The 26,921-nt window shown below is 44.2% G+C and overlaps 1 protein-coding gene across 5 annotated transcripts in view; it reads right to left on the reverse strand.

The window, feature by feature from the left end:
• The window catches only part of LOC144829072 (beta-Ala-His dipeptidase-like), a 392,817-nt gene that overhangs the window by 348,078 nt on the left and 17,818 nt on the right, over positions 1–26,921 (reverse strand). Inside the window, exon 1 of one of the 5 annotated variants that reach the window (XM_078687839.1) lies at positions 4,394–4,518. The exons of the other annotated variants lie outside the window; for them this stretch is intronic. The gene's annotated coding sequence lies outside the window, so the exon portion shown is untranslated. Of the gene's footprint in view, positions 1–4,393; positions 4,519–26,921 lie in introns of those variants that run through there. 5 annotated transcript variants of the gene reach the window in all.

The raw sequence follows: 26,921 nt of genomic DNA on the forward strand, positions 1-26,921 counted from the left end.
TTAGTAGAGAGATGGATCTGACCTCCTGGAGCATGGCGACCTCTTCCTGGGTGGCTGTTGTGCCGGTGAGACTGGGGAGTGGCAGAACGGTGGACTGGACTTTGCTGTTTGGTGCCTGCAAGCTGCAGGGGAGAAGCTTTGCTACTCAGAGGGAGGTTTGCTGGCACTTTGCGAAGTGTTGGCAGTCCATCAGGGGTATTGGCAGATGCACAGCAGCAGGATCAGTTGGTTTGTCACTATGTAGGGGCAGGTGCAGGCAGGCAGGGTTTGGAGCCAAAACGTCCACAGCTGGACCTCAGTGCTCGCTTCTTTTACTCATATTTCTACTCATTTTCTTCATATTTGCTCATGCAGATATTTCCTCACATGTTATATAATGCACCCATATATTGCATGCAGTGTCTGCAAGGCGTAGCACGCAGGAGGTGTCCCAAGTCGTGTCTTTACTTTTCTCTGCACCATGTCACGCATCCTGCAATGGAAGTTTTCATGAGTGTGGTGAGGGGTCTCTTAAGGTGGCACAATGCACAACCACTTGATATATATGGCCCATAGCGACTTATTTATGAGAGGCTTGCGCCACTGGAGCATCACTTTTTTTGGTGCTCCAGCAGCGCAAGCCTCTCAATCATATCTATGAGATGACGCAAAGCCACTCTGTGTGACTTTGCATGGCCTCCTACATATGGATTAAGATGAATCATTGCAAGGAGGCATTCAAGTGGTGGGTTTTCCCACGCAACACCTTTAGATTTTCACGCTTTCCCAGATTTACCTAATCACAAAAACCTGGGGCAGGGACAAAACCATACTCCTCCCCAGAGCAGGCATAACAAGAAAAAATGTGTTTATTTCTCCTTGTTTTTTCCTCTTTCTTTTCTTTTCCTTCTGCAGCACTCATGGAAAGAGACAAAAGCCTCTCTGAAATGTTTCTGTGCAGCAAGGTGGCCCTTCCTGCACCGAAACAATCCTGCCTGCAACAGAGGCTCCCTTACACCATGGTGCAAGGGTGCCTACGTTTGTGTTAGGGACCAAATTATGTGCCAGCGCAGGAGGAAAGGACAGGAATGCTCTGTATTTCATAAATACAGTGCATTCCTGCCCTTTCACATTGACGTAGGGCAGCGCAGCAAGAAGACTTGCGGCGCTGCCCTATGCCAATTCCTCATAAATGTGGCCCCTAATGACTGCACTCCAACATACACAAATAGAGCCTGACTAGGCTAATTCAGCAGTGGTTCCTGTGCACACCTCTAACCTTTTTCCTAAGACCTGCTATGTTTACTGATATGAAAAGGGAGGACAAAGGTGCAAGGAATAAAGCTGATTGCTAACACCTGCTGACAGGGCGCTCTCAGCTGGGTCCTGACGGATCACTTCAGTTCTCGGTAATGTGCTGTGACCTGGACTAATGTGGGCAGGGCAACACTTCAAGTATTGAAGTAAAGGTGAGGTGACTCCCACACTGCATTTCAATAACAACACAAAGGGACAGCACCCCAACGCAACCACCTCAAGCATCCTGAGCACTGCAACGTTGGGAAAGTTGAGCATTAAAAATGTTGAACCTGAATTATAGAGAAAAACAGCAATACACCCTACATACACACACACACCTGTTAATAAAGTGTACCTCACTGACTGTAGTGCAGGGATGCTAAGTGGTAAAATGGTAGCTGATGTTCAGAAAAATTAAATAATGAAATGAGTATTGTTGTAATACCACAGTGGGTGATTAATGTATGGTGTACTGGGGGTGATGTGAAATGAGATTCTGTGGTGCTGAGTGTAAATAAATGATGTAGGGTTGAGGTAAAGGTGGGGCCTTGCTATCAGTCAGTCAGTCAGTCAAAAGTACTTTATTCGGTTAATTGAAACCATAAAAGCATTCTATACAAAAAATATTAAAATTAATATAACATTTGTTAGCAACAATAATATTGCAGCAATTATAAACATAGAATAGACAAAAGCAAACAATTTAAAATGCGACATTAAACACCCTGATTTATTAAAAGTTAGTTAATGTAAACTAGGTCATGGGGATAGCTCTCACTTTTTTCCTCCTTATTCTAACTGGCTATCATTGTTGGGGCCCAGAAGGTGCGAGGGACCAGTGTACTACTCAACCAAACTTTCACATTGGTTGAGACTTCCACTTTTGCTAGTCACTGAGGTAAAAAGGAGTAGCAGCACTGCACTATTAAGCTACAGTAACGTGAGCCACGTTCACCAGAATTTTCACGGGCTGCCATGCCAGAATACCTACAATAAAGCCAGACGAGGCACCTTCATTTTTGTTTGTTTTCAATTGAAAAACCCCGCAGTAACAATATTACCTCAATCCCCTAACCTACATAAACAACAAATTAATCCATTTCATAAAGGGCCAATCAGACAGCGACAGACACCTAAGCTACCTAACCTTCATTATAGAAACTGTGGAGCAAACCCTAAAAATAGGTGGGGGACTAAGCAACATTGACTGTTTGTAATGAATTCGTCTTAGGAGTGGGAACCCATCCTAACATTCAATATTTGTTAGTTAGTTAGTTGAAGCTCAGCAAAGTTCGATATATTCAATATTTTGCAGTAAAAAATTAGGTGTACACTTTAAAAAAATGTGTGTGTGTGTGTGTTGTGTATGTTGGTGTGTGTGTATATGTGGGTGTGTTTGTTTGTGTATATATTTAAAAATAAAAGGACAAATCATTTCTAGGTTAAACAAGATTTAAAAAAGTGTTAGTACAATGTTATTACCCAAGATGTGGTAAACTGGTAGCATGAAGAGACACAGATTAAGGGCAAGTCAAATAAATACCTCGATAGGTGAATCTTAGACCTTGGAATATTTTGAATGGGGGTATCATAACTGCAGACACCACTGTTAGCCTTACTGGGCGACCTTGATTGACCTCTTTGGACACTCAAGTAAGAAGCTATGGTAATGTAGAAAGTCCGATTTTGTACATACCTCCCATGCTCCGTCGTAGGAAGAAGGGAGCATTTGGGGAGAGTAGGTGGCCTAACGGCTAGGGCGGTGCACCTCGATTCTGGGGAACCGGGTCGGAGTCTCGCCAATGGCGCTGACCATCCTGTGATTCTGGGCAAATCACTTAGGGGCAGATTTACAAGCCCCTTGCGCCACTTTTGATTCACTTTTCCCATGTTAAAAGTGACGCAAAAGTGGCGCATGGGGCTTGTAAATCCCTGTGCCTAACAAAAAATGAATGTGTCCTCATGTAATGCAACAGGTGCTATGTAAAGGGCTCTGATACCCGATACCTTTGGGTCAAGTTTGCGCTATATAAAATTCCTTAACACCTTCGCTGCGGCGGCTATTCCGCCGCAGCGCTAAGGGGGCAGGGGGGACGCGCGGCGCGCCCATGCTGGTGACGGAACCGCTCCGTCACCAGCCTCGGTTAAGCGGTGCTCATGACGGAGCGGTTCCGTCATGGCCCCGCCCGCTCAATAGAACGCGCCGCGCAGGCGCGTCGAGCGGGCCATGACGGAACCGCTCCGTCATCAGCACAGCGCTACCGCGGCTGATGACGGAGCGGTTCCGTCATCAGCGCGGAAGGGGTTAAAATAGAAAAAAAAGAAAAAATGTAAAACACATGGGGCAGTGAAAAGAGAAGCACAATATAGATTTCTAAGATTAATGCAAGGACCTTCTATTTAACCTTACCAGTTATGTGGCAAAAGGTAAGTCACGTTTCTTCTTTTGAGCATGATTGGCGACTTTGCTCCCAAGCTCTCTATGATTTCAACACTATTCCAGTGGCATAGTGTGAGATAGGCCCCCCTGCAGACTGCGTTGAGGAACGCCCGTGACACCCACACCTCACTAAAATGCATAGAATTTAGGCTTAAAGGAGCCCCCTAGAGGATGTGTAGAGTTATGACCAGAACATATTTCTTTCATGGAGTAACTCATTTTTCTCAGTATTGTTCTCACGAGGAATTTCGCCCTGATGCAGCAAAGGAGTCAGACCGATTCATCTGTTCCTGCAAATGACTTTGCCTCAAAATCAGTATTATTTCCCTTCACGGAACCTCAGTTTTTCTATTATCCAGGAAATTCCGTAGTAAGTCGGGTATACAACAAAAGTAGAACTGGAATTCAGTGGTAAGTCGGGGGGGGGGGGGGGTACACACCAGTAATTCACTCACTTCTACTCAAAGCAACATCATTTAATAACAGGCCAGGCCGTTTGTTCGTGTAGGTAAAGGCGCTATTTTTTTTTTAACTGATTTTGAAGGGAGTCTGACTAAAGACTACTACAATAAAGGAAACCCCAGCACTCACAGCACGGGCCTGGCTGCCTGTTAAATGTACATGAAGGTATGAAAAATGAATTAAATGATGGTTATTCGTGAAAATGAATCTTACCTGGCTCTGCAGGTTCTTCCGACTTGCTCTCCCGACTTGCTTTCCTAAACGTCAGCACAATGAAACTTGAACTCTTTTACACATAAGGTTACTCATAAAGCCGAGTTTATCTTTCCTAATGATTTTTTATAATTGTAAAATGGAAGTCAGTGGAGGTAAAAATTAATTCTTAACCCGAGATTGAGTTTAACAGAAGTACTGCAGCAGGCAGTTTTTGCACACACATGCTTGAGATTGATTGCCCCGGAGGACAGCAGCGCCTTTAAAGAAGTTGCATTCTTTAAGTCTTTTAGTAAAATATAGCTTAAAAGGTAGATGTGCATACCGAAATACCAAAAGAACAAATCCAGGCAATTTTCGTTGTGTAAATTATGCAATACATCAGAAACAACACCAGTGTGAAATCCCGCACAATTGTCACTTGGTATACCGAATATTTATTTTGTGCAATGTATTAATAGTTTTGCGCTTTGCCTGATATTCCTCATACTTCAGGGGATGGGGGGCATCATTGCACGATTTTGCACACGCTTGCATAGACTCAATTCACAGAGCAGCATGTGTATGTGTGAACAAACAAAATCAGTTTCTGAAAGTTAAATCCGAATCCTGATTCACAAAATGTGCGATTGGTAGAATTTGCAAGTGTACTTATGTCTGCTACAATTCCACTAATGGGGTGGTACTTACCGACTTGCATGTTTAGGATCTTGGCAGGAATGTGGGCGTTTCATGGCGGGCCGCCCTGCACAAGCAGTGTTGATGTTTCGGCATTCACATAAACCTTGCCCCTGATAAACGAAGGCAACTTTGCTCCTGCCAAGAACAGCAGTGAATGTGCTGCCAGGGGTGTTAAGGAGAGAACACTCCGCATGTTTAAAGAGTTTTGAATGTTGCTAAAAGGGAAAACGTTTTCTCACGGACATAGAATTAAATAGGGTATTAAACATTTACCAAAGATTTACACATGCTAAATTTCACGTTGTGGGAAATTAGCATGTTTACATTTTACACTTTGGACTACTCCAGCAAATTCAAGGCAGTCACACATTTCCTGTAATACTTTGTAATTTTTAAAGAAGCTCTAAATTTGCTCCAAACGTTGAATAGCACCATGGGAGCAAATTTCCAACATTTTACCCATGGGCTTTGTGAGTTGGGCCCTTACTTATGTCATCCATTTTAGTGGTTCTCACTGTACAACTGCCGTGGAGGTACAATAGGAGTAAGGCTAACAGATATCTGTGTGTAGACAGCTATTAATTGGTAGACTTTGCTGACCTTTGTTCTGTAAGCTACATTTACTACTCAGTTTGCTGTAATAAACCATCATAAAGCGACTAATCAAGCTGATTGCAGGAAAAAACCACCAGCTTGGCATCCTCTTCTCCTTGACTGAAAGGTTTCTGGAAAACATTGCTATTGGAAAGGCTGTATTCTTTCAATGAGGCATTTGCCTTTCAACATGAATGAATGAGTGAGTGCAAGGTTTGATAAATGAGTAGATGCTGTAAAAGTATAAAGTGAGTGATTTCACGTAGAATTAATGTTGAATGAGTGAATGCACTGAATAATGTCAGGATGAATTTGTGAGGCCCATAGGAATGAATGGCAATTGCCGAATCGGTAAATACCGATTCGGTAAATACCGAATCTTAACGATTCGGTAATTTTTACCGAATTATTAACTACATAGCATTTACCGATTCTAAAATACCGAATCAGTAAAATTCGGTATTTTAGAATCTGTAAATCCTATTTACCTACATCTAGCCCCTGAGTCCCTTACTCTAAGGGAAGGCACCTCCCTTAAGATTATGTCTTGGAATGTTAACAGTCTTGGCAACAAACTGAAAAGAGGGGTGGTGATGAAGTATTTGACACAACGTTCCTAAGACCTAAGCTTGACACAAGAAACACACCTAGCTGACAATAACTGTGGGTTTCTGGGTAGAGGCTGATACAAGACCTTTGCGCTGGACTGGAAAGGTAACTTTTCAGTCAGACTATCCTGCATCGTGGTCCGTCTGAACTTTTCACTTTCTCCCGGCCTCTCACAACCAGATAAGTAAGCTAATCCAGGTACCTGGCACCAAAACCAGGAAAATTCAGTTCTTTTAAATGGCCAGTCATCAAATTAAACATTTTAATCGGGCACAGGGCCCTCTTAAAAAGACGCGCAAACTGGGCCCCCAATTGCAGAAGCAACCCCTACATACCAGCACTTCAGTTCCAGCTTGGACAATTGTTTTTAAGATTTAAGATTTTTAAGTTTTAAGCAAACTCAGTGAGTCTTTTTTAATTTCTCTTTCTTTTTTCCTCTTTTATAGCATACTGTAATGATAGTATATTGTAATGATTTTAATTAATTGAACAATAAAGTACAATACGAGTGCATGAAAATGTGAATGCAATTTGTTTAGATGAACCTATTTATCAATAAATGGTATGCTAGCTGCCTGGGTCATTTGTGGGGGGCCAAAGAATAATATAGGCTGGCCCGGCCCTCAAATGCCCCGCCTCTCCTCAATGGGTATGGCCCACCCTCTAAGGCTGAAGGTCAGCTAAATGGGCACAATAGAGCTTCCTGCCGCCCCTTTGGTGCGGGGGGGGGGGACATTCAAAGGACCCCAACCCTTCAAATGACCCCCACTCAGCACCAGGCCAATGAATATCTGTGAGCTTTGGGAGACTCAGGACCTGTCATCATATTCCACAGGTGGTCCTGACTGTTTCGTGTCATGCTGCCACTGCTGCTAAACATTACTTTCTGTCACAGGCAGGAAAAGGAAATTAAACGAAGAGGGTGGAAATCACATTATCAGTGTATGACACTTTAAAGTTTGGATTACCTATTGCATATTGCAGCCTATTAGAATTGTGTCAGAACAAAGTCTCAAAATATCAACCAGAATTACGAGGACTGGGACATATTGCTAATATTTCATCAAATGTGTTTAAGAGCTCTGAAAAAAACATACAAATTAAAACGTTATTGCATTATAATACCCTGAGGCAAATCCATAATATGCTTTCATCCACAGAGTACACAATAATGATCCTGGGCCTACCACATTCCCATTTACTGAAAACCCACATTTCCTAACATGCTTTTTTAACCCAGATGTAAAGTTATTTGAGGCAGGCCAAGGCAGCAAGACAATTCGCTGCGCTGCACAGTGTCAAAGTCAGAGGGCAGGAATGCACCATATTTACCAAGATGTGGTGCATTTCTGCTCTCTCACTGTGCTGGTGCACCATGTGCAGGCCAACTCAGGCACCCTTGCACCAAGGAGCAAGGGTGCCTGTGTTGCAGGCATGATTGTTTTTGTGCAGGAAGGGACAATTTGCTGCACTGAAACAATCCTTAGAGATGTGTGCTGCCGAATGCGGTGTGGCGTAACGTAAGGCAGCAATTTGTGCTGCCTTGTTTTACTCCATTTTATTACACAGAACAAGGGAACCCAAAAGTAGCGATAGGTCTAGGACCTTTGGGAGTATAATGTTTTAAAAGACAATGGTCCCAAACATTAGCAACAAAGTAACAATCAAAATAAATATAGAGCAAAATTGAAATCTATATTTTAAACTGTCCAATATTAAGTATAAATATTTGTTTTCAACAAAAAAGGAGGAGATAACAATACCCAAGCGGGACACAGCCTGTGTCCTACTATCACATATAACATAAAAATGAGGCAAACAAAAGAAGCAGGGCAGTCTGTAAGTGCTTTTAAAGTTAAACAGACAATGAAAACTACACTTTGCGTGATCTATTCAATGTAATGTCAAAAGATCATCAAGTGTAAAGTGTCGACGACGTTTCGATCCCTGGTGGTGTGGGATCATCATCAGGACATGTAATTTTATGCCTTAGGTAATTATTGAAGGCCCAACAATTTAAACCGGGATGACGCTCGAGTGCTGGAAATAGAGGTTATAACGAGTAATTACTCGTGCCGTTGAGAGGGAGAGCGTTTCAACGGCACAAGTAATTACTCGACCGAGACAAAAGACCCCCATTGCGGTGGACTCTGCCTCTTCTCTCCGGATGACTCGACCGATGCAATAGATCCCTAATACGGACGACTCTGGTCTTTTCTTCTGGTTATAAGCACTTACAGACTGCCCTGCTTCTTTTGTTTGCCTCATTTGTATGTTATATGTGATAGTAGGACACAGGCTGTGTCTCGCTTGGGTATTGTTATCTCCTCCTTTTTTGTTGAAAACAAATATTTATACTATTAAAGTGTGTCCGGCTGGACAGTTTAAAATATAGATTTCAATTTTGCTCTATATTTATTTTGATTGTTACTTTGTTGCTAATGTTTGGGACCATTGGCTTTTAAAACAGCCTTGTTTTACTCCAGCTTTAAAGAGCCATGCAGGGAAATAGAAGGTGGCTTTGCATGGTTTGGTAAATCTGACTTAAGGATTGTTTTGGCCAGCCGCAGCCCGGGCAGGTAAGAGCGGTAGACCAGCTCGGGGGGAGGGGGGGGGGAAATTTTGAAGGACGATGACGAGAAAATGTATTATTTATTTATTTTTCTCTTTTATTCGCTGAAATCCCCTCTCACCGGGCCCCACCACTCTTACCTGCAGAGGCCGCGTCTGGTTTTGGCCTGAACACCAATTGAGGACAGAACCCAACCCACTTGGCTCCTTGAATCTCTAGAAATCAAATCTCTTTAGGCTGTAGTGAGCCAAAATATTTTGTCCTCCCCCTCCGGGCTTAGATTTCCCATTTTTCTTAGAGCATGTAGCTAGCTTGTGGATCCATGGAGCATGACAAACAGTTTGCACCAAATGCCCTGTGAGTACAATAGTATGAAGACTATGTCAGACCTGCCTGAGACTGCACAGTGTACAGTTAGAAAAGTGGGTCCTCCCACTTGGTCTGAGAAGCCAAAGACAATAGCAGTTATATTCAGATATTTATTTGAAACAAGCCTAGACCAATATGAAAGAACGTCGATTACAGTAAAAAATAAGTAAAGCATTAGCAAAGATGAATATTAGAAATGTGAACAGATAGTAAATACCTAACATTTGATTATATGTTAAAGGGAGCCTGCTAAAAAAGAGAAAAGCCTTTTTTTGCCTATTTGTTAGAAATCAAAACTGCAAATCTCCTCAGACCTAGGATTGCTGGTCACACCCGGTAGAACTCAGAACCAGACCTTCAAGGTAATCCTACCAATCACATAGAGTGGTGAAAACAGGCATGTGTCCTTTGAGTCCCTTGCGCTGATAACTATCCGATTCTGGGGCAAACAATTAGTTTGCTCAGCAGGATAGTTTGAGAATTTCGTGGACCCATCCTCCTACTTGGTACACACATTTAAGACAGATAGGCCTGATTTAGATTTCAGTAGACGGATTACTCCATCACAACGTTGACAGCTATCCTTTCCGCCGAAATATAAATTCTGTAAGATGCAATGGAATTTATATTTCAGAGGACGGGATATCGATCACTGTTGTGATGGAGTACCCGTCCACCCATAGTGCTTAAACAATTGTATTTTTTTATTACAGCCTATCTTAGTAAAATACATATTTATCAGAATGATAGAAAGAACAAGACAAAAATATATAAAATAAAAATGCAAGCATGATAAATATGTTCCCTATTTATCCTCAAGGCCGGACTGGCCATAGCAGGCACCAGCCTTTTTCCTGATGGGCCAGAAGGGTGGGGGCTGGTTTTGGACCGAAGGGACCGTTTTTGTTACGGGGAGCCGGTTTTGCAGCAGTGCTGCAAAATCTCCCCCTGTAACAAAAGCACAGCAGCAGGGTTTTCCACCAGGCACCTCTCTGGGGGGCGACCCCATATAATTGCCTGGGTTGATTTGCGGTCCCAGTCCGGCCCTGTTTATCCTAGACTTAATTAGTTGAGCTAGTGTCTAAGTTTTGCCATGAGACATGATAAAGATAATCACAAACCTGAAGGCTGAATTGAACGGTGTCCCTGCACAGCTCACAGAAGAAGAGGGCTCTGTCTGGGGAATATGTCAGGCGACTTCGCATTTTCTGGGGTTTACTATCAACTTGTCAAAGTCATACCTTAGTTCCTCCCAGATGCTCTCTTTAATAAGTGTGGTTAATGACAGAAACATTTCAGTCCTACCCTCTGGAGTCACAAGTCCAAGATATTTAGGCTATGATTTCGACGTGTCAGCCTCAAACCTGGATTTAAGAAACATTGTATCGGAAGCTTCTGGACCTCATGACCTCCTGCATCCTGCTGTTAACACATGCCGGCTGACATATGCAGGTTCAGCACTAAGACCTGTAGTCCCAGCGGGCGCACAGACAAGGGAATCTCTCTGACCTGGCCCAGATTTCGGCAGATGACTGACGAACTGAGATTGGGTCAGCGGCAGACCCCTCTCACTTCCCCACCCAGAACTAACTGTAGTGAAAGATGCGTCACTCCTGGGTTGGGGAAGCCATCTGGGAGAAGTGAAGATCAGAGGACTCTGGTCTTGGAGCAGTCTCGCCACATCAACCTGTTGGTGTTGAGAGCGATTCACCCGGCATTAAAAGCCTTTATTTCCTTCCATCAAGGGAAGGTTCATTCAGGCACTCATGGACAACACCACTGCTATGTGGTATTGAACACACAGGGTGGGACAAGGCAATGGGCCCTGTGTTAAGAGGGCCTGAATCTCTGGATATGGCTGGGCTGCTAGGACATATTTCTGGTGGTTCAACATCTGGCAGGCTTCTGAACTCCAGAGCGGACAAACTCAGCAGTCAAAGCCTAGTAGACCACAAATGGTGTCTCTATTCAGATACGGTGCAAGGTCTCTTCAGAGATAGGGAAGAACATTGGTTAGCTCTATTTGCAGCCACTGAGAACACACTATGCAGGCACTTTTGCGTGCTAGAGTTTCCAAGGTGACTCTCATTTGGAGATACCTTAACATTGGAGGTTGTTTTTAGTTCATCCAATTGTCCTATATGGTATGGTGAAAGACCTAATAATATCCGGAATCCCAAGATCCAAAACTCATGTGAAATGAAAAAATAGTTACAAATGTAAGATATTCGCTCTCACATTATTGTACTATCAAGATCATTGCTCCAGGAGTTGTAGGAACATAACAAAACAGGGGATCCCAAGGGAGCATTGTCATATCTTCACACTTACTCCAAGGGATCAATGCAGCTGGAAGTACCATGGTGTTCCCTTCATCCATATAAGACAGTAGGATGAACTAAAAAAAAACTCTAATGCTTGGACCCAAAAAGAGTGCTATCATTCTGCATTGAATATACCAAAGAGTTCAGAGCGTAAGATCAACTCTTCAATGGGTTAATTGGTGCAAAGAAAGGAAAGATCCAGCAGAAAAATTACTATCTCAAGATTGATTGTGCTCTACATTAAAATCTGCTATGCACTGGCCAAGAAACAGCTCTCCGAAAGCTTGAAAGTTCATTCCACCAGAGCAATGGCTGAAACCACTGCATTAGCTCGTGGAGTGTCTGTCCCGGACATCTGTCAAGCTGTGATGTGGCTTCTCTGCACACAATTACCAAGCACTACTCCTGACCTGTCAGTGCTATTATGACGTGCATTTTTTGACTGTTCGGTCCTCCAGGACTTACTGGACGAAATCTGTGCGCAGGCCAACCTCTGGAGTGGTGTTAATTGGGTATCTATTCTAAGGTAAGGAATCTGCAACTAGAAGTCTATGAGATGAACAAGTTACTTACCTTTGGTAACAACTTATCTGGTAGAGACTCTATCTAGCCATAGATTCTTTAACAAACCTCCCATCCTGCCTTCTCTGCGAATGGATTCTCTACATAGGGTGACCCATGTAGGTCCTTAATATCTGCATACAGGTCCATCAGCATTCGGTTGTAGCTTTGTGCTTCTGTAGTGGAAATGTCACAAAAAGAAACTAATGTCAGTGCACTAGGGTGGCACCATATAGTTACTGTTCACATCACTTCCGATGCAGACAACGCCAATACAGAGCCAAACTATGCCACCTGCCGGTGGGCAGGGGTACTGCTAAAAATATTCAGAATCCAGTCTAACACCTGGAGAGTATTCTAAGCTGAGGGATGTACAACTAGATAGAGTCTCTACCAGATAAAGCGTTACCAAAGGTAAGCAACTTTTATATGCTTCTTGTCTCCTTTATCACCTGACATCAAGTCAAAGCGTGAGAAGTTATACTTGCATGAATTATTGAGCAAAACAATATGCAGGCTGCCCAAGTGACAAGGTGTTGTTGCAGGAGTTTACATAATACAGCTCACTATGAGCAAAGGCAAATGTTAATAAGACTAAATGATATGTAAAAATTGTGGCTGTGACTGGATCATCAAGTTTTCAGTTGCCAGCTGAAACTCTGACTTGGCTTTTCTCCTACTTCCTAGGACACGGATATGAAGCTGTGCCATATCACATGCACAAAATGAAATGTGGATGAAAACTGACATCAGAGAATGCTGAATTATCATTGTCTGTCTGCACTGTTGCATGCTTTCCAATTCCCTCCTTTTTTTAGTGTAGAGTGAGGTCAATGGAGATTGCTGATCCCCCCCCCCCCACACACCCCTTGGGGAAAAGGTGGGCTAACCGCAACTAAGTGACATGCAGTCTGATACAACCTGGGCTGGAAAGTAAAAAGTCTGAGACTGTGTTCCATCGCCACCCTAGCTTTAGGAGAATACATGGAAAGAAAATCACCTGCTCTCCATTGGAATGCAAGAATGGTGTACAGGTAAGACCTGACAACCTTTGAGTGCAGCACAGGTGCAGTGGGCCTTTTTTTTGGTTATTTATATTGGCATTTAACAAAACAAACAAAAAGAGCAGTACAAGATTCTCAGTTATAACTAAAAAGACACGCATTTGCAATGCAACAGGTCACGCATTTACAAGAGTTTCAGCTATTGGCATTGTAACTTACAATGCCTTTTATTTATGTTTTGGTTTTTGAAACAAATAAAGCGCATTGTCATTTACAATGCCAAAAGCTCAAACTGGCATAAATGCGAGACCTATTGCATTGGAAATGCTTGTTTAACTTGACCTAAGTCACAGCACCTTCTGCAACCATTGTCATCCTCTTTAAGGAGTTTCACAGATCGGCGCCAGCCTAAGTGGGGACTTCCAACAGCTCTCAGCGCGTTCCTTTAATCACAAAGGGCCACAAGCATCAAAGGAAAAAACCGGTCGCAAATGGGCAGATTCTCAGGAACTGCCCCATTGCGACCGGTATTTTTGCATTTGGGATGCATCATCCCAAATGCAAAAATTGCTATTTAAGTAATCGCAATATTTTGATTACTTTAATTGCGATTGCATTTAAGGAATCGCAATTTGCAATTCCTTAAATGCAATGCATTAAAGTAAAAAACATTGCGATTTTGCAATTAAGAATCTCAAATTACAGTCAATTGAAAGTTGATGGTAATTTGCGATTTCTTTGAAAAATGCACCATAGTGCATTTTTCAAAGTCCCATATTACGCACACACATGTTCTTGGGCATGTGTGTGCGCAACATGGGAGCACATTACCATTTCAGGGATGCAACAGGGTGTCCTTTTGGGACCGTTGCACCCTTGAAATTGCATGCGCAATTTGCGAGTACCTAATGGGTACTCGCAAATTGCACATGCAATTCCCATTCATTCCTATGGGCCTCCAGGCCCATAGGAATAAATGGGAAGCCATTCCTTAATTGTGAGTCGCAATTAAGAAAAGTGTAGGAATAGCAAATTTTTTTTAGCGATTTCTACATGCATAGACTTTTGCGATTCCTTAATTGCGATTCATTAATAATCGCAATTAAGGAATCGCAAAAGCCAACATTGATGCATGTGGGGGAAAATATGTTATTTTTTTAAAGCATTGTGATTTACTGCCGGGGGAGCTAGGCCGGTAGACTTATCAACGGCAGCGAGTCATTTGTTTGTGTGATATTTAATTCCAGTGGTATTTCAAAGATGAAGAATGTAACTGTGCATTGTCGAAAGAGGCACTAATGATATGTGTACTTCTAAGCTGCACTAGAAGACACATACATGCCATGACTCTTAATCCCGCACCTTATAGTAAAATCGGATTTAATTTCCGGAGTAGGGTGTATCTTCAAGCTAATAAACAACGTAGCACCAATCCCATGGTTTTGCTATTCAGCTCAAACGACCCCCACCCAAAAAAAAAAACCAAAAACCCCCAAAAACACACACTTTGTTTCGCTCACACAAGGGACTGACAGTCCTCAGTCCCTAAATCGCAACAGTTTTTCACTAACAGTTTTTGGCAAATCAATTTGGTGTCTTGTTCTGCTCAACCAACTGCAAGCACAGTACTTCAGGCAGTCTGAAGGCCTGAGAAAAGAAACCAATTCTTGGCTAACCTGCAGCGACGCCATGTCCCAAAGCCCAGCTTAGACCAGTTAGCCATCAGCAAGGCACAACTTTCCTGGCAGTAAGTGGAAGTTCGAGCTCTCAGTCAAGCCAATCAGCAAAAGAACCCTTTTTAGGTCGAGGCCTAGAGTAACACTGCGCAGCCGAAGATTTAATGATTTGGAGTAGGGGGATTAAACCCGCCCCTCTTCTCCATTGGCTGGCTTCCTAAATGGAGGCCAGCCTTTGGAGCAGAGGGGCGTCACTCAGTTTAAACCCCGTCCGTTTCAGATTCGAGGGCGTGTTTTTTCATTTCTTTGGCTCCTCTTCCCATTGGCTTACATTCCAGCCAATGGGAAGAGGAGAGAAAGAAAACCACGCCCCTAACGCGAAAATGACCGTGCTTTCTCCGAGTCATTCCTGCTAATGCCACGGAGAAGCATGGTGGTGATCAGCCCGAGCTCGCTTGGTTTTTACAATTTTATTTAACCTAACGCCTATTCTGAAGAACGAGACCACGTAGTGGCTGAATTTTGGACGATGAATGTCCGGCGCAGTTGCAGTGCCCGCCATCAGCAGGTCAGCGATCTACAAGCGTTCCATTTAGAGAAGTTATTTTGTGGCGTCCATCTGCCAAATGGCAGCAGCGGCGGTAAGCAACAAAGTCAGTTACCTTGTAAGCCGGGTCAGTTTAACAGTCTTCACAGTCTGGGGCAAAGTAGCAGCTTCAGAGGCAAGAGCGACGGATCGAAAGCCACCCGGACCGTACCCTCCTCACATTGCGTCATTTCCTGTTCGCTTCCCCCGCTATTACCGCTGAGACTTCCGCCCGGTCCTAGGCTCGCTCCAGCTTGCAGTGCACGCGTTTCCCAGAATGCCAAGGCAATGTGACTGCTAGTTTGTGCCCAAGCCGTCCTCCCCAGCTCCGCTCGTCCCCCTCTTTTGTGGCCGGGTGTCTGTTATGGCAGGCCCATGGTGTCTCCGTGCCTGCGTATGCACTCGGAAGTAAGAACCTACACTGAAGTACTGGGTTTTTCGGAACCGGTACTGAACCGGTAACCCAGCGGTGCCAGGGACAACACCCAAAGACTTCGGGTTCTTCCTGTCTCAGACTACAGAAACACAGAGTCTTCTAGGTGAAGTCAAAGATCGAGTTTATTGGCTGCAACCAAGTAACAGGCGTCCTAAAAGTACAACATGGTGTATATTCTCAGGAGACTGCTCAATCTTACAAAACCAGCCTTCTCTTTTTATACAAAATATTATGCTTCAGGCAAACATTCTTTGCATTACAGTTGACCATTCACATATTTTCACTACAAAGAAAAAGCAGAGTCATGATGACAATCCCACATTTCAGTTTGTTCAGCCCATAATCAATTACCCGGCAAGGCCCAGTATTTTCATCAGATATCGACGGACCCCCAATAAAAACGGGCACCTCCTCCTCGTAAAGCAAGTCATAAAGTAGGAAACAGGGACAGGTGTGTGCAAGATTAGGCGTGGTCCGTGTGCGATGAAAGGTTTATGACATGTTGTGCCCTGATACTATCTTGCCCGGCCACTGGGAGAGGAACTGACCGAACAAGTTTGGCCTTGGGCAGTGGAGTCAGCTTGCCCGGGTCAGGAAGAAGTCAGCGAAGGTGTACGTGTCTTTCAGAGTCCGGTTTGGCCTTAGTCATTGGCCTATGTGAGGGCAACTCACAAAATGGCTGCCGTACACAAAATGGAACCCGAGGGTTCAGGACAAAACCGATGGTTTCAGGGTGATTTCGTCAATCGAATATGACAAAAATGCTTGTGCACAGTGTACTAACCATTCTCGGTCTTCTTATACCAAAATCGTCATGCTACGATGATGTTTATAACACGGGTCCAGAATTTTCAGTACCACAGACCCTCCTTTTGCCCTTACATAGGCAAATAACCTATACTCATGCTAATCTGAGTCCAGGTCTATATTCCTAAAGTCATTGAGATGCTGCTGTAGCATCATTCTATTACTTAGCTCGTCCCTTGATACAGGTTTCCTTATACACAATGTAGCACAGAGGCCACAAATAGCAGGAGCACACTGTACACACAGACAGAACAGGAAAAGAAGGGATAAGATCATCCCAATGACCCTCAGAATTTTCCATCCCCAGCCGGATACCAGTTCCTAGAACCATCCCATTACCGACCAATCTCCTTTGTCTACATGAATAGATTCAGAAATCTTATGCAGTTTGGTGATGGCCTGGTACACTGTTGGAGCGTTATCTGGAATGAAAACACAGCAACTCGATTGGATCACCCTACATACCCCACCTCTGTCTCCAAGTATGACATCTAACGCGACCCTGTTCTGAAGGGTCATAAGACGATCCGACTGGAGCTCAGCAGTCAAGTTACTAAAGGCACCGGTAGTTTCAACCACGGTAGATTCAACCACCCTTGTCAATTGCCTTATGTTCCTGCTGTTAACCATGGGTCCCCAGAACGGCAGAAAACCCCTCACGAAGTCTCCAAATTCTTGTTCTGCAGTGTCCTCTTCACTGAAGACACCTCTAACTATCCTTGTCTTATGGTAATTTGCCGCCGCTGTGTAGGTGGGAGGCAACAGGAACGAAACAAAGCATGTGCCCAAAAAGTCAGGGGGCAACCATGTATAGGCTCTATCATGGCAGACGAAATAGGTACCCTTAGCTGCTAAGAACGGAGGGGAAGTCTGAGACGCAAAAACATATGTCTCAGTGCAGATACTCTTCCCTAACTGAGCTCTGGGATTCTTGCCAATACCTTGCAGACATAAGTGACCCTGATGGGGTACAATCCAAATCGGGGAAGATCTCTTAGCTTGCTGTTTCTCGCTCAGAGTAGCTCCATATCCTGTCACGTTCCATCCTACATATACTAGTATATCATCTCTCGGGATAGTCTCATAGGAGATATCTTTCTTAATCATATCTACTATACCCTTGACTAGAGCACTATTCTTAGGATTGTCTGTCACAGAACATACGGGGTAGGTCTCATGTGCGTAGATGAACATTGTTCTGTATGCCCACATAGAACCATTATGGCTGTAAGGCAGAACCAAATAAGGGATACCTTTGTCAGTGGTGTTAGGCATAAGACCACACACCCAACAGTTAGTTGTGTTCATTACTAGTTGGTGTTGGTGCAGAAGCTGAACGAAGGAGTTATTAATAAACTCTACTCTCCTAGCGGATTCATGTTCAGGGAGAGGTTGAAAAGAATGTGAGGAAATAGTGGTAGGAGGAGGTATGGGCGATGAGGTGGGTGCAAATGTCACTCGAAAAGAGAGTAAAACATATCCTATAAAAAACATCATAACACTGAACAACATAAAAATGCATAGTATCAAAAAGCGTTTCGTGGTCATCATTTTACACATTCTGCTTTTAAAGTTCATTTGTTTGGCAAGTCTCTCCATCTCGAAAAACTCCATCCTCTCTAAAATGCTGCTCGCGATGGTAGGGTGTTCTATGCTAAGGAATGCTTCTGTCAGTCCAGGGCAACTCCCTTAGACCAACCAGAACCGTCGACCTAACGTCTTCGGCTGCACCCTAAAGACTTGGGCAACCGCGACCCTACAGCGGAACCCGGATGGTGGTTCGAAAAACAAAAATAAAAAAGTTTCTCAGACGAGAGAGCTGCACTTTCAAAATGTAGCAAAGAAAAGGAAAATAATTTTATTAGTCCATAGTTCTTGGCCTCAGATTATAGCGTTGCTTCCCATGTACTGTCTGATCCTGAAAAAGGAGTTCAGGCTCTGTAGTGTCCAATCGAATTGACGGCGGCACAGCTTCTTGCAAAAGATTGTCACTTTCTTATTATTGTGGAGAAGTGTGGCTCACTGGTTAGAGGAGGCAGACCTGGAAGCAGAGGTCAGGCCAGGACCAGGGTTCAATTCCCGGCTCGGCGGGGTCTTGAGTCCTAAAATGTCCATGGACTTGACAATTCTCGCTCCGGTGCCTACTCGATTCACGGGTTCACACTCTGCGACTCTGGGCAATAGCTTGCTTAATCTCCACAACGGCCCCTCGCGGCGGGATGCCTGGCTTTCACCTTGCGGATACCCTGCCGGGGTTATCTCACAGGGGAATACCAGGACGGGTTCCATCAGCAAGCGCTTAGAAACCGCTTGGTGATTTGCGCTATATAAATTCCTGTACATTTACATTCGCTAATTGTTCCTTTTACACGTGCATCACTGAAATGCAGAAAACGAGGCACAGTCTCAGTCTCTGAGTCGGCAATACCCTCCTGGACCCACCGGTCGTACGGCAGAGGCAAAGGCACCCTCTTGCAGTGTACGCCGTGGATCCAGTTTTTCTTCCCCTCCACTCGAACAGCTGATCTTGTTGAGAGAAGAACTAGGTGCGGGCCGGTCCACCGGGGCTGGTCATTCTTTGTTCGCTGAAAGTTCTTGACCACCACCCAGGATCCAGGGTCAATCAGATGTCCTGGAGCTTCAGAGACCTGAGGCAGAGTATCGTGAACCTGTTGGTGTAAAACACGCAATTTAGCCGTCAATTCGTACAAATAGTCAAGCAGTACATGGTGTTCGATTTCACTAAATTTGGTCGGCCTTGGCACTGCCCATATGTTGGCCGGACGGCCGAATACTATCTCATGAGGACTAAGTCCCACTCGCGAATGCACAGTCATTCTTGTTGATAGGAGTGCTAAGGGCAGAGTGTCAGGCCATTTAAGACCAGAGCTCGCTTGGATTTTGGCCAACTTTAGTTTCAATGTGCCATTGTAGCACTCTACTAGACCAGCTGATTGAGGGTGATTTGCAGCGTGGAATTTCTGCTGGATGCCTAGCCCTTCGCATACTTTCTTCATCACTCGACCCACAAATTCACTCCCATTGTCACTCCAGACCATTCTCGGCATTCCAAATCTCGGGAAGAACTCTTTGACAAGGGCTTTAGCTGTGGACATGGCAGTGTTGTCCTTCAGGGGATATGCTTCTATCCATCTTGAAAAGGCACATACAACAACGAGTACGTATTTCAAGTTGTTGCACCTTTCCATGTGGATGAAATCTAGCTGCAAAACCTCGAACGGATAAATTGGAGGCGCAAAATGACCAGCTGGAGTTGGGGGTTCCCCTACCAGGATTGTATTTCAGACACACTATACAATTCTTGACCACATTGTCTGCACACTTAGGAATTCCAGCATTTTGCCATACTGGAGCCAACAACTTACAAATCCCTTTCACACTGATATGAGCCATTCCATGGGCCATCGTAACCACTGCAAGCACATACGCATCGGGTAACAACCATCTCTGATGCTCTGACAATTCAACCCAACAACCATTTGCATCCATTTTACCCGTACTTTCTCTCCACACACTCAACTCTTTCTCTGTAGCTTCAGCTTGAATAGACTTTACACTCTCTATCGTGTCTTCACTCATTCCAACGTCACCAATCCATCTTGCTGGGCCTGCAACATACATTCGACTCATCACATCCCTCGCTGTTTCTTTTGCGACTTCATCAGCAAAAGCATTCCCACGGCCAATATCATCAGTCACCTTCTTGTGTGCGCTGCATTTCACAATCGCAACTTGCAGGGTCAAAGTAAGTGACTCGAGGAGTTCATTCACCAACTGTCCATGTTGAATCTTAGCTCCATGCGAAGTCAGGAACCCACGTTCTTTCCACAATCGTCCAAACTATGGGCCACACCGAATGCATACTGACTGTCAGTATATATGGTCACTTTCATTCCTTTCGACAACACACATGCTCGTGTAAGTGCAATCAATTCTGCTGCTTGAGCTGAATTATGTGGGATACGTGCAGCTTCAACAATCGTATGCAAAGTCGTAACAGCATATGCCGCAGTCGTATCTCCATTTGGAAGCTTGAAGCATGAACCATCCACCCATAAGGTACCATCACACTTCACAAGAGGAGTGTCTTTAAGATCTATTCTCCCTTTCATTTCTTCTTCTGTTCTGAGAAAACAATCATGCTGTTCAGAAGCATCTAACTCTGTTTCAATCGGCAACAACGTAGCTGGGTTAAGCGTGTTGCATCTTTTTATGTGCACATGACTCGCTAACAATATTAACTCGTAACCTGACAACCGAGCACTAGTTAAGTGCTGTGTCTTTGTTCTATTTAACAACGTGTCTACTGCATGTGGAACCATCACAATCAATGTATTATTCATCACTAAACCAGCAGACTGCCGAATAGAAACAGCTGCTGCTGCAGTGGCTCTCAAGCAACTCGGTAATGCTTTAGCTACCGGGTCCAAAGTCGACGAAAAATACGCGCATGGTCGCTGTTTGTCTCCGAACAACTGTGTCAACACTGACAATGCACAACCTTCTTTCTCGTGGACATACAACGTAAAGGGCTTACTGTAGTCGGGGGTACCCAACACAGGAGCCGAACATAATGCATTGCGCAATTCGGAAAAACTTTTCTGACAATCTTCAGACCATGGAAGGGGATTCGGTGTATCTTTACAAGTTAATGCCACCAAAGGTTTGGCCAGCAAAGAAAAATTTGGTATCCATTGTCTGCAATAGGATGTAATACCCAAGAAAGCACGCACTTCTCACTGTATTCTTGGCACACTCAATTTCGCAATCGCTTGAATTCTTTCTGGGGTCAGTTTCATTCCCTCCTTCAATAAGAGATGACCTAGGTAGGTCACTTCTTGTCGACAATATTGTAATTTGGAAAGGGACACTTTGTGATGCAGATCAGACAAATGACGCAACAATGATAACGTGGCTTCTTTACATATTTCCTCAGTGTCTGCAGCAATAAGCAAATCATCAACGTACTGAATAAGCGTAGCGCCATCAGGTAAAACAATCGTATCAAGCTGTGTTTTTAAAGCTTGACTATATATTGATGGACTTTCACAGTAGCCCTGGGGAGCGCGTTTGAAGCGGAAGCTTCGACCTCCCAAACTGAAGCCGAAAATATCCCTACTCTCCTCGGCAATCGGGATGCTGAAGAAAGCATTCTTCAAGTCAATCACCGAGAACCAGGTCGCGGAAGCTGGAATCATGGTCAATAGGGCAGTGATATCAGGAACAACGGGGAATTGTGGCACAACTATTTTATTCACCTCTCTAAGATCAATCACAAATCTGTAAACAGGTGGCTGAGAAGGATCAGTACGCTTCAAAACAGGCAGAACAGGACTATTGCAAACGTTACCTCTTGTCTCTTTAATTACAACTTTTTCAATCAAATCATAAATGATCGCTAACAACGCTCTTTCACCTTCACTAGAGATCTTATATTGGGGAATGCGTGGCATTTTAACATTGGCTTTCAGTGTCACGACATATGGTTGTATTTCCAAAAGGCCCACATCATTAGGACCAGTAGCCCAAAGAACCTCAGGAAGAGATGACAATTCTGTTGGGACTTTATCCTTTGACAAATACATCGGAGAAACCACTTTCTTACCCAGTGTAAGTTGTACTCCTGAAGGAGAGCAATACAAGGTCGCATACAATCTTTTCAACAGATCCAATCCTAACAAGTTCTCACCACAACCTGTTGTCAGAATAAGGGGTGCTTCGAATTCACGAGGTCCAACAGAAAGTGACATAGGGCTAGAAACCGGGTTTCTAACCGGGGCGCCAGAAAAACCTACTGAAACATTCGTTTCGCCAGACAAAGGTGCGCCAGGGAGTTTAGAGTGCATAATAGAACTCTTTGTAGCACCAGTATCCAACAGAAAAGGCTCTGACACACCTGATGTAATCACATCAACGTAAGGCCCACTCTGATCTACTGGAACTGAAACAACTCCCTCTCTTTGTCTGTGGCTGTCCTAGCAATCATTACTTTCCATATTCTCATCTTCGGCATAGTAGTCATCAGCATAGTACTGAGTTGTTCTAACAGACGCGTTATTCTGCTGATCAAACCTATTCATTGAATTTTGAGGCGGGAATGAGTGCGCGTTCTGGGGGAAATTTCCACGTCCTCTACCTCTAGGCGCTATTTGAACACCTCGACCTCTTGCACCAGAAGCGCCATTCATGCGCTGCAACAAAATAGGGCAACTATACTTGAAATGACCTTCTTCTTTACAGTATGAACACTGATTGGGACCTACAGGGACACGCTGTTGAGGATACTCGAACTTTCGCGAATTCCTCTGAAACTGTTGAGGTTGCTGATAGTTACTCGGACCACCACGTGGCGGATACGCTTGTTGTAAGAGAACCTTCGTTTTTAACTCTTTCGTTTTCTTGTCTGCTCTATCTTTCTCATCCTTGTCCCTATTTTCGTAATGCTGGGCAGTAGCCAATATCTGTGCTGAAGAGAAAACTGCCCAAGAGCTTTCTGAATCCTTTAACTTCTTACATAACTCGGAAAGCAAATTGTGCACGAACTTGTCAACGAACAACCGTTGACCACCTTCTGTACTCATATCTTGGCCACTGTGGTCGACAAACGTTTCCTCAAACCTTGTGAAGAAATCAGACACTGTTTCATCCTTTTTCTGTTTACACGCAGACAACTTATCTCAATTCACTCGCATCGCAGGCATCAAAGTCTTCATGTAAGTAATTATTCTACCAGGCAGTTCTGCCACTAAAGGTTCGGGTTTAGCACTACCAACTTGTCGATCAATTGCAGCACTAATATTAGCCCATGAGTCAACTAACTCTTGATCATGATCCGCATGACGAATCTTACCCCATAGAGGCTGTGGAACAACATTTCCAAACAACATGTCTATATCCGCTAAATTCATAATGCAAGAGCTCGCAGTCTGTGACAATTCCTTGTAATACCCTGCAGGATTTTTACGGGGATCAGGTAAAGTCTGCTTAAGGGCCAATACTTCGGCGCGCTTCCATGGAACATGTACCCAAACACGTTGAAAATGTGGCTGTATAGGTGGGTTAGCTGCTAGGTCCCCTTCCCTCCATTGTGGGGGAACTTCTCTCATGGGATATTGTCTCACCTTCCTTTTAACTGAGGAATCAGACTCAAACAACGACAGAGAAACACCCTCACTCCTGAATGATAACAATGTCGCGACTGCTTTTTCAACATCAGCACCCAGAATTGCGCCTTTCCCAAACTCAAACCGTACATGACATAACTCAGGTGGATTGGGCTCCAAATCATTCTCCTCTAAATCCTCACTCAGGAAAGTACACATTTTATCAAAAACGTATCTCTGCTTTGGTGCTTCCCACTGATGGAAGACATCCATAACAGACTCTAGCTCATATCTCGTCGGTTCGGTAACCCATTTATGTGCCAAATAATTCAACGTTTCCTTCTCCCTAGAATCGGGCAGTTGACTACGCAACTGTGTACGCTCTGAGACAGGGATTACACTTGTTGCTCCAAAGAGAGGATAAAGGAGGCTAGCAACAGTGCTAGTCATTCTCTGGCGGACAGAAGGAGAAGTCGATGAAAGGACAGGCGGAAAAGCAGAATGAGTCAAGGCAGACACAGAGGCAGTGTCAGGAGGAATACCAGGAGTGGTAGTCGATATAGTGGTCAAAGTTGTAGGAAGTAAAGGCAGAGCAGATGTCAAAGCCGGTGGCCCCTGAGGAGACTGCACCGGAAGAGTAGGAGCCAACTGAAGAGCAGCTGGTGGTTGTGGGGGAGCAGGAGGCAATACAACCAAAGGTTGCGCAGCTAAAGGTTGCGAAGGTGCCGTAGCACTCTGTGCATAAGGGGGTGGCGAACTCAACTAATGCGACATTAGGTGGTCTTTTTCAAGGTCCTTTGCTGCATCTTGCTGAAGAGGCAGCAAAACTGGGTAACATTTATCAATCGCCATTTTACGTTGCCTGTGCAACTGCTCACTTGCCTGTTCTTCTTCATTATCTTTATACTGCATAGCAGCTTGCATTATCGAGATTCCCTTTTCTCTTTTATTTTTCTTCGCTATTTTAATTTCCTTCTGTTTGGCTTCCTTCCGCCATAGGCGGAAAGAGTCAACCATCGCCGGCCGGGCTTTCTTCTTAAACAGTTTGACCTCCAGATTATCTAGGATTTCCGTGTCAAAGCTACCGTATTGGGGCCATTTTAAAACACCATCTTTTCTGGTGTATCGGATCCACACTTCATTATATGTGATTGGGCCTACGCCTTGTTTCACATAGAGCTCATAGGTTGGAGTTCCGATCGGAGGAACCGGACACGAGTCCTCCAATCGGGAATCCCTATTACAACCAAGACAAAACAAATTTCCAAGTCTACTAAGACCAGGCATCTTCGCTCTCTAGTCTAGCTTCAAACTTCAAAGGATTATCGAATACGATAGTCTCGTGAATACACGAGTCACTCGACTTTGGTACTTGCAAGTTCCAAATCAAAGATCCCAAGGGGATACCCAAACTAAGAACCAAACTAAGGACTGGGAGACGCTCCACTTATACTTAATTGAGGTATCGATGACTGCACCAGAAGACTCGTCTATCGTTTCGCTCTACCAAACATCAAGGGTCCAACACAGGGCGATAGTCAGGGCACCAGTCCTTCGTAGCCGTCGGGAAGCGGGGAACCTCGCAGCAAAGACTTTCGGACCACGTCGACATGCAGGGATCGATGAAGTGGCGGCCTTCCTCCAGAATTTTCACACGAAGCTCCTCACGAACCTCTGGCTTGGACCGGTACCGCTGAAATCGCCCCACGTTGGGCGCCAACTGAAGTACTGGGTTTTTAGGAACCGCTACTGAACCAGTAACCCAGCGGTGCCAGGGACAACACCCAAAGACTTCGGGTTCTTCCTGTCTCAGACTACAGAAACACAGAGTCTTCTAGGTGAAGTCAAAGATCGAGTTTATTGGCTGCAACCAAGTAACAGGCATCCTAGAAGTACAACACAGTGTATATTTTCAGGAGACTGCTCAATCTTACAAAACCAGCCTTCTCTTTTTATACAAAATATTATGCTTCAGGCAAACATTCTTTGCATTACAGTTGACCATTCACATATTTTCACTACAAAGAAAAAGCAGAGTCATGATGACAATCCCACATTTCAGTTTGTTCAGCCCATAATCAATTACCCGGCAAGGCCCAGTATTTTCATCAGATATCGACGGACCCCCAATAAAAACGGGCACCTCCTCTTCGTAAAGCAAGTCATAAAGTAGGAAACAGGGACAGGTGTGTGCAAGATTAGGCGTGGTCCGTGTGCGATGAAAGGTTTATGACATGTTGTGCCCTGATACTATCTTGCCCGGCCACTGGGAGAGGAACTGACCGAACAAGTTTGGCCTTGGGCAGTGCAGTCAGCTTGCCCGGGTCAGGAAGAAGTCAGCGAAGGTGTACGTGTCTTTCAGAGTCCGGTTTGGCCTTAGTCATTGGCCTATGTGAGGGCAAATCACAAAATGGCTGCCGTACACAAAATGGAACCCGAGGGTTCAGGACAACACCGATGGTTTCAGGGTGATTTCGTCAATCGAATATGACGAAAATGCTTGTGCACAGTGTACTAACCATTCTCGGTCTTCTGATATCAAAATCATCATGCTACGATGATGTTTATAACACGGGTCCAGAATTTTCAGTACCACAACTCGAGGAGCTGAAAGGTGGAAAATGAATGGCTCTTAGCCAGCTGGGGTATTAGCATTTATTTATGCGTTTTTATCTCGCGCAGACTTTACCCTAAGGCGTCAGAGGCTTCACAATAGGAACTGAACTGATACATGAGGAGAAAATTACAAGTGAACAAAGTACAAAAGCAAACGTTAAGTTGCATGAGAAAAAACCCACTCGTGGTATTGTGAAATCCAATACAGAAATTAAGCTTTTTCTAGATTGTTGTAACCTGGCATTGGTTTTGTTTGATACGTGAATTATATAGAGTACGTGCGATTTGATTTTGAAGTGGCGGACGGTCTGTCTATATCACATGAATGTCTGTTGTATTTTGAATTGTAGTTGCAGTAGTGTATGCTTGATAAGCGGGAGACGTATGCACAAACCTACCCCCCACTCTTTGCATGAAACTGTTGTTACCATCATATTTAGAGTGTGCAAGTCCTGCAAAGAAGTGTTGCAAGTTAAGTTTTTATTATGCTGGGGGCTGTTGTTTTGAAAAAAGAATACTTGCCCAGTAAAAGCTCCCGAACTTGTGCATACGCGCTCGTAATACTTTTT

This window comes from Lissotriton helveticus, chromosome 4_1, assembly GCF_964261635.1.
Source record: "Lissotriton helveticus chromosome 4_1, aLisHel1.1, whole genome shotgun sequence".
Classification (NCBI taxonomy): Eukaryota; Metazoa; Chordata; class Amphibia; order Caudata; family Salamandridae; genus Lissotriton; species Lissotriton helveticus.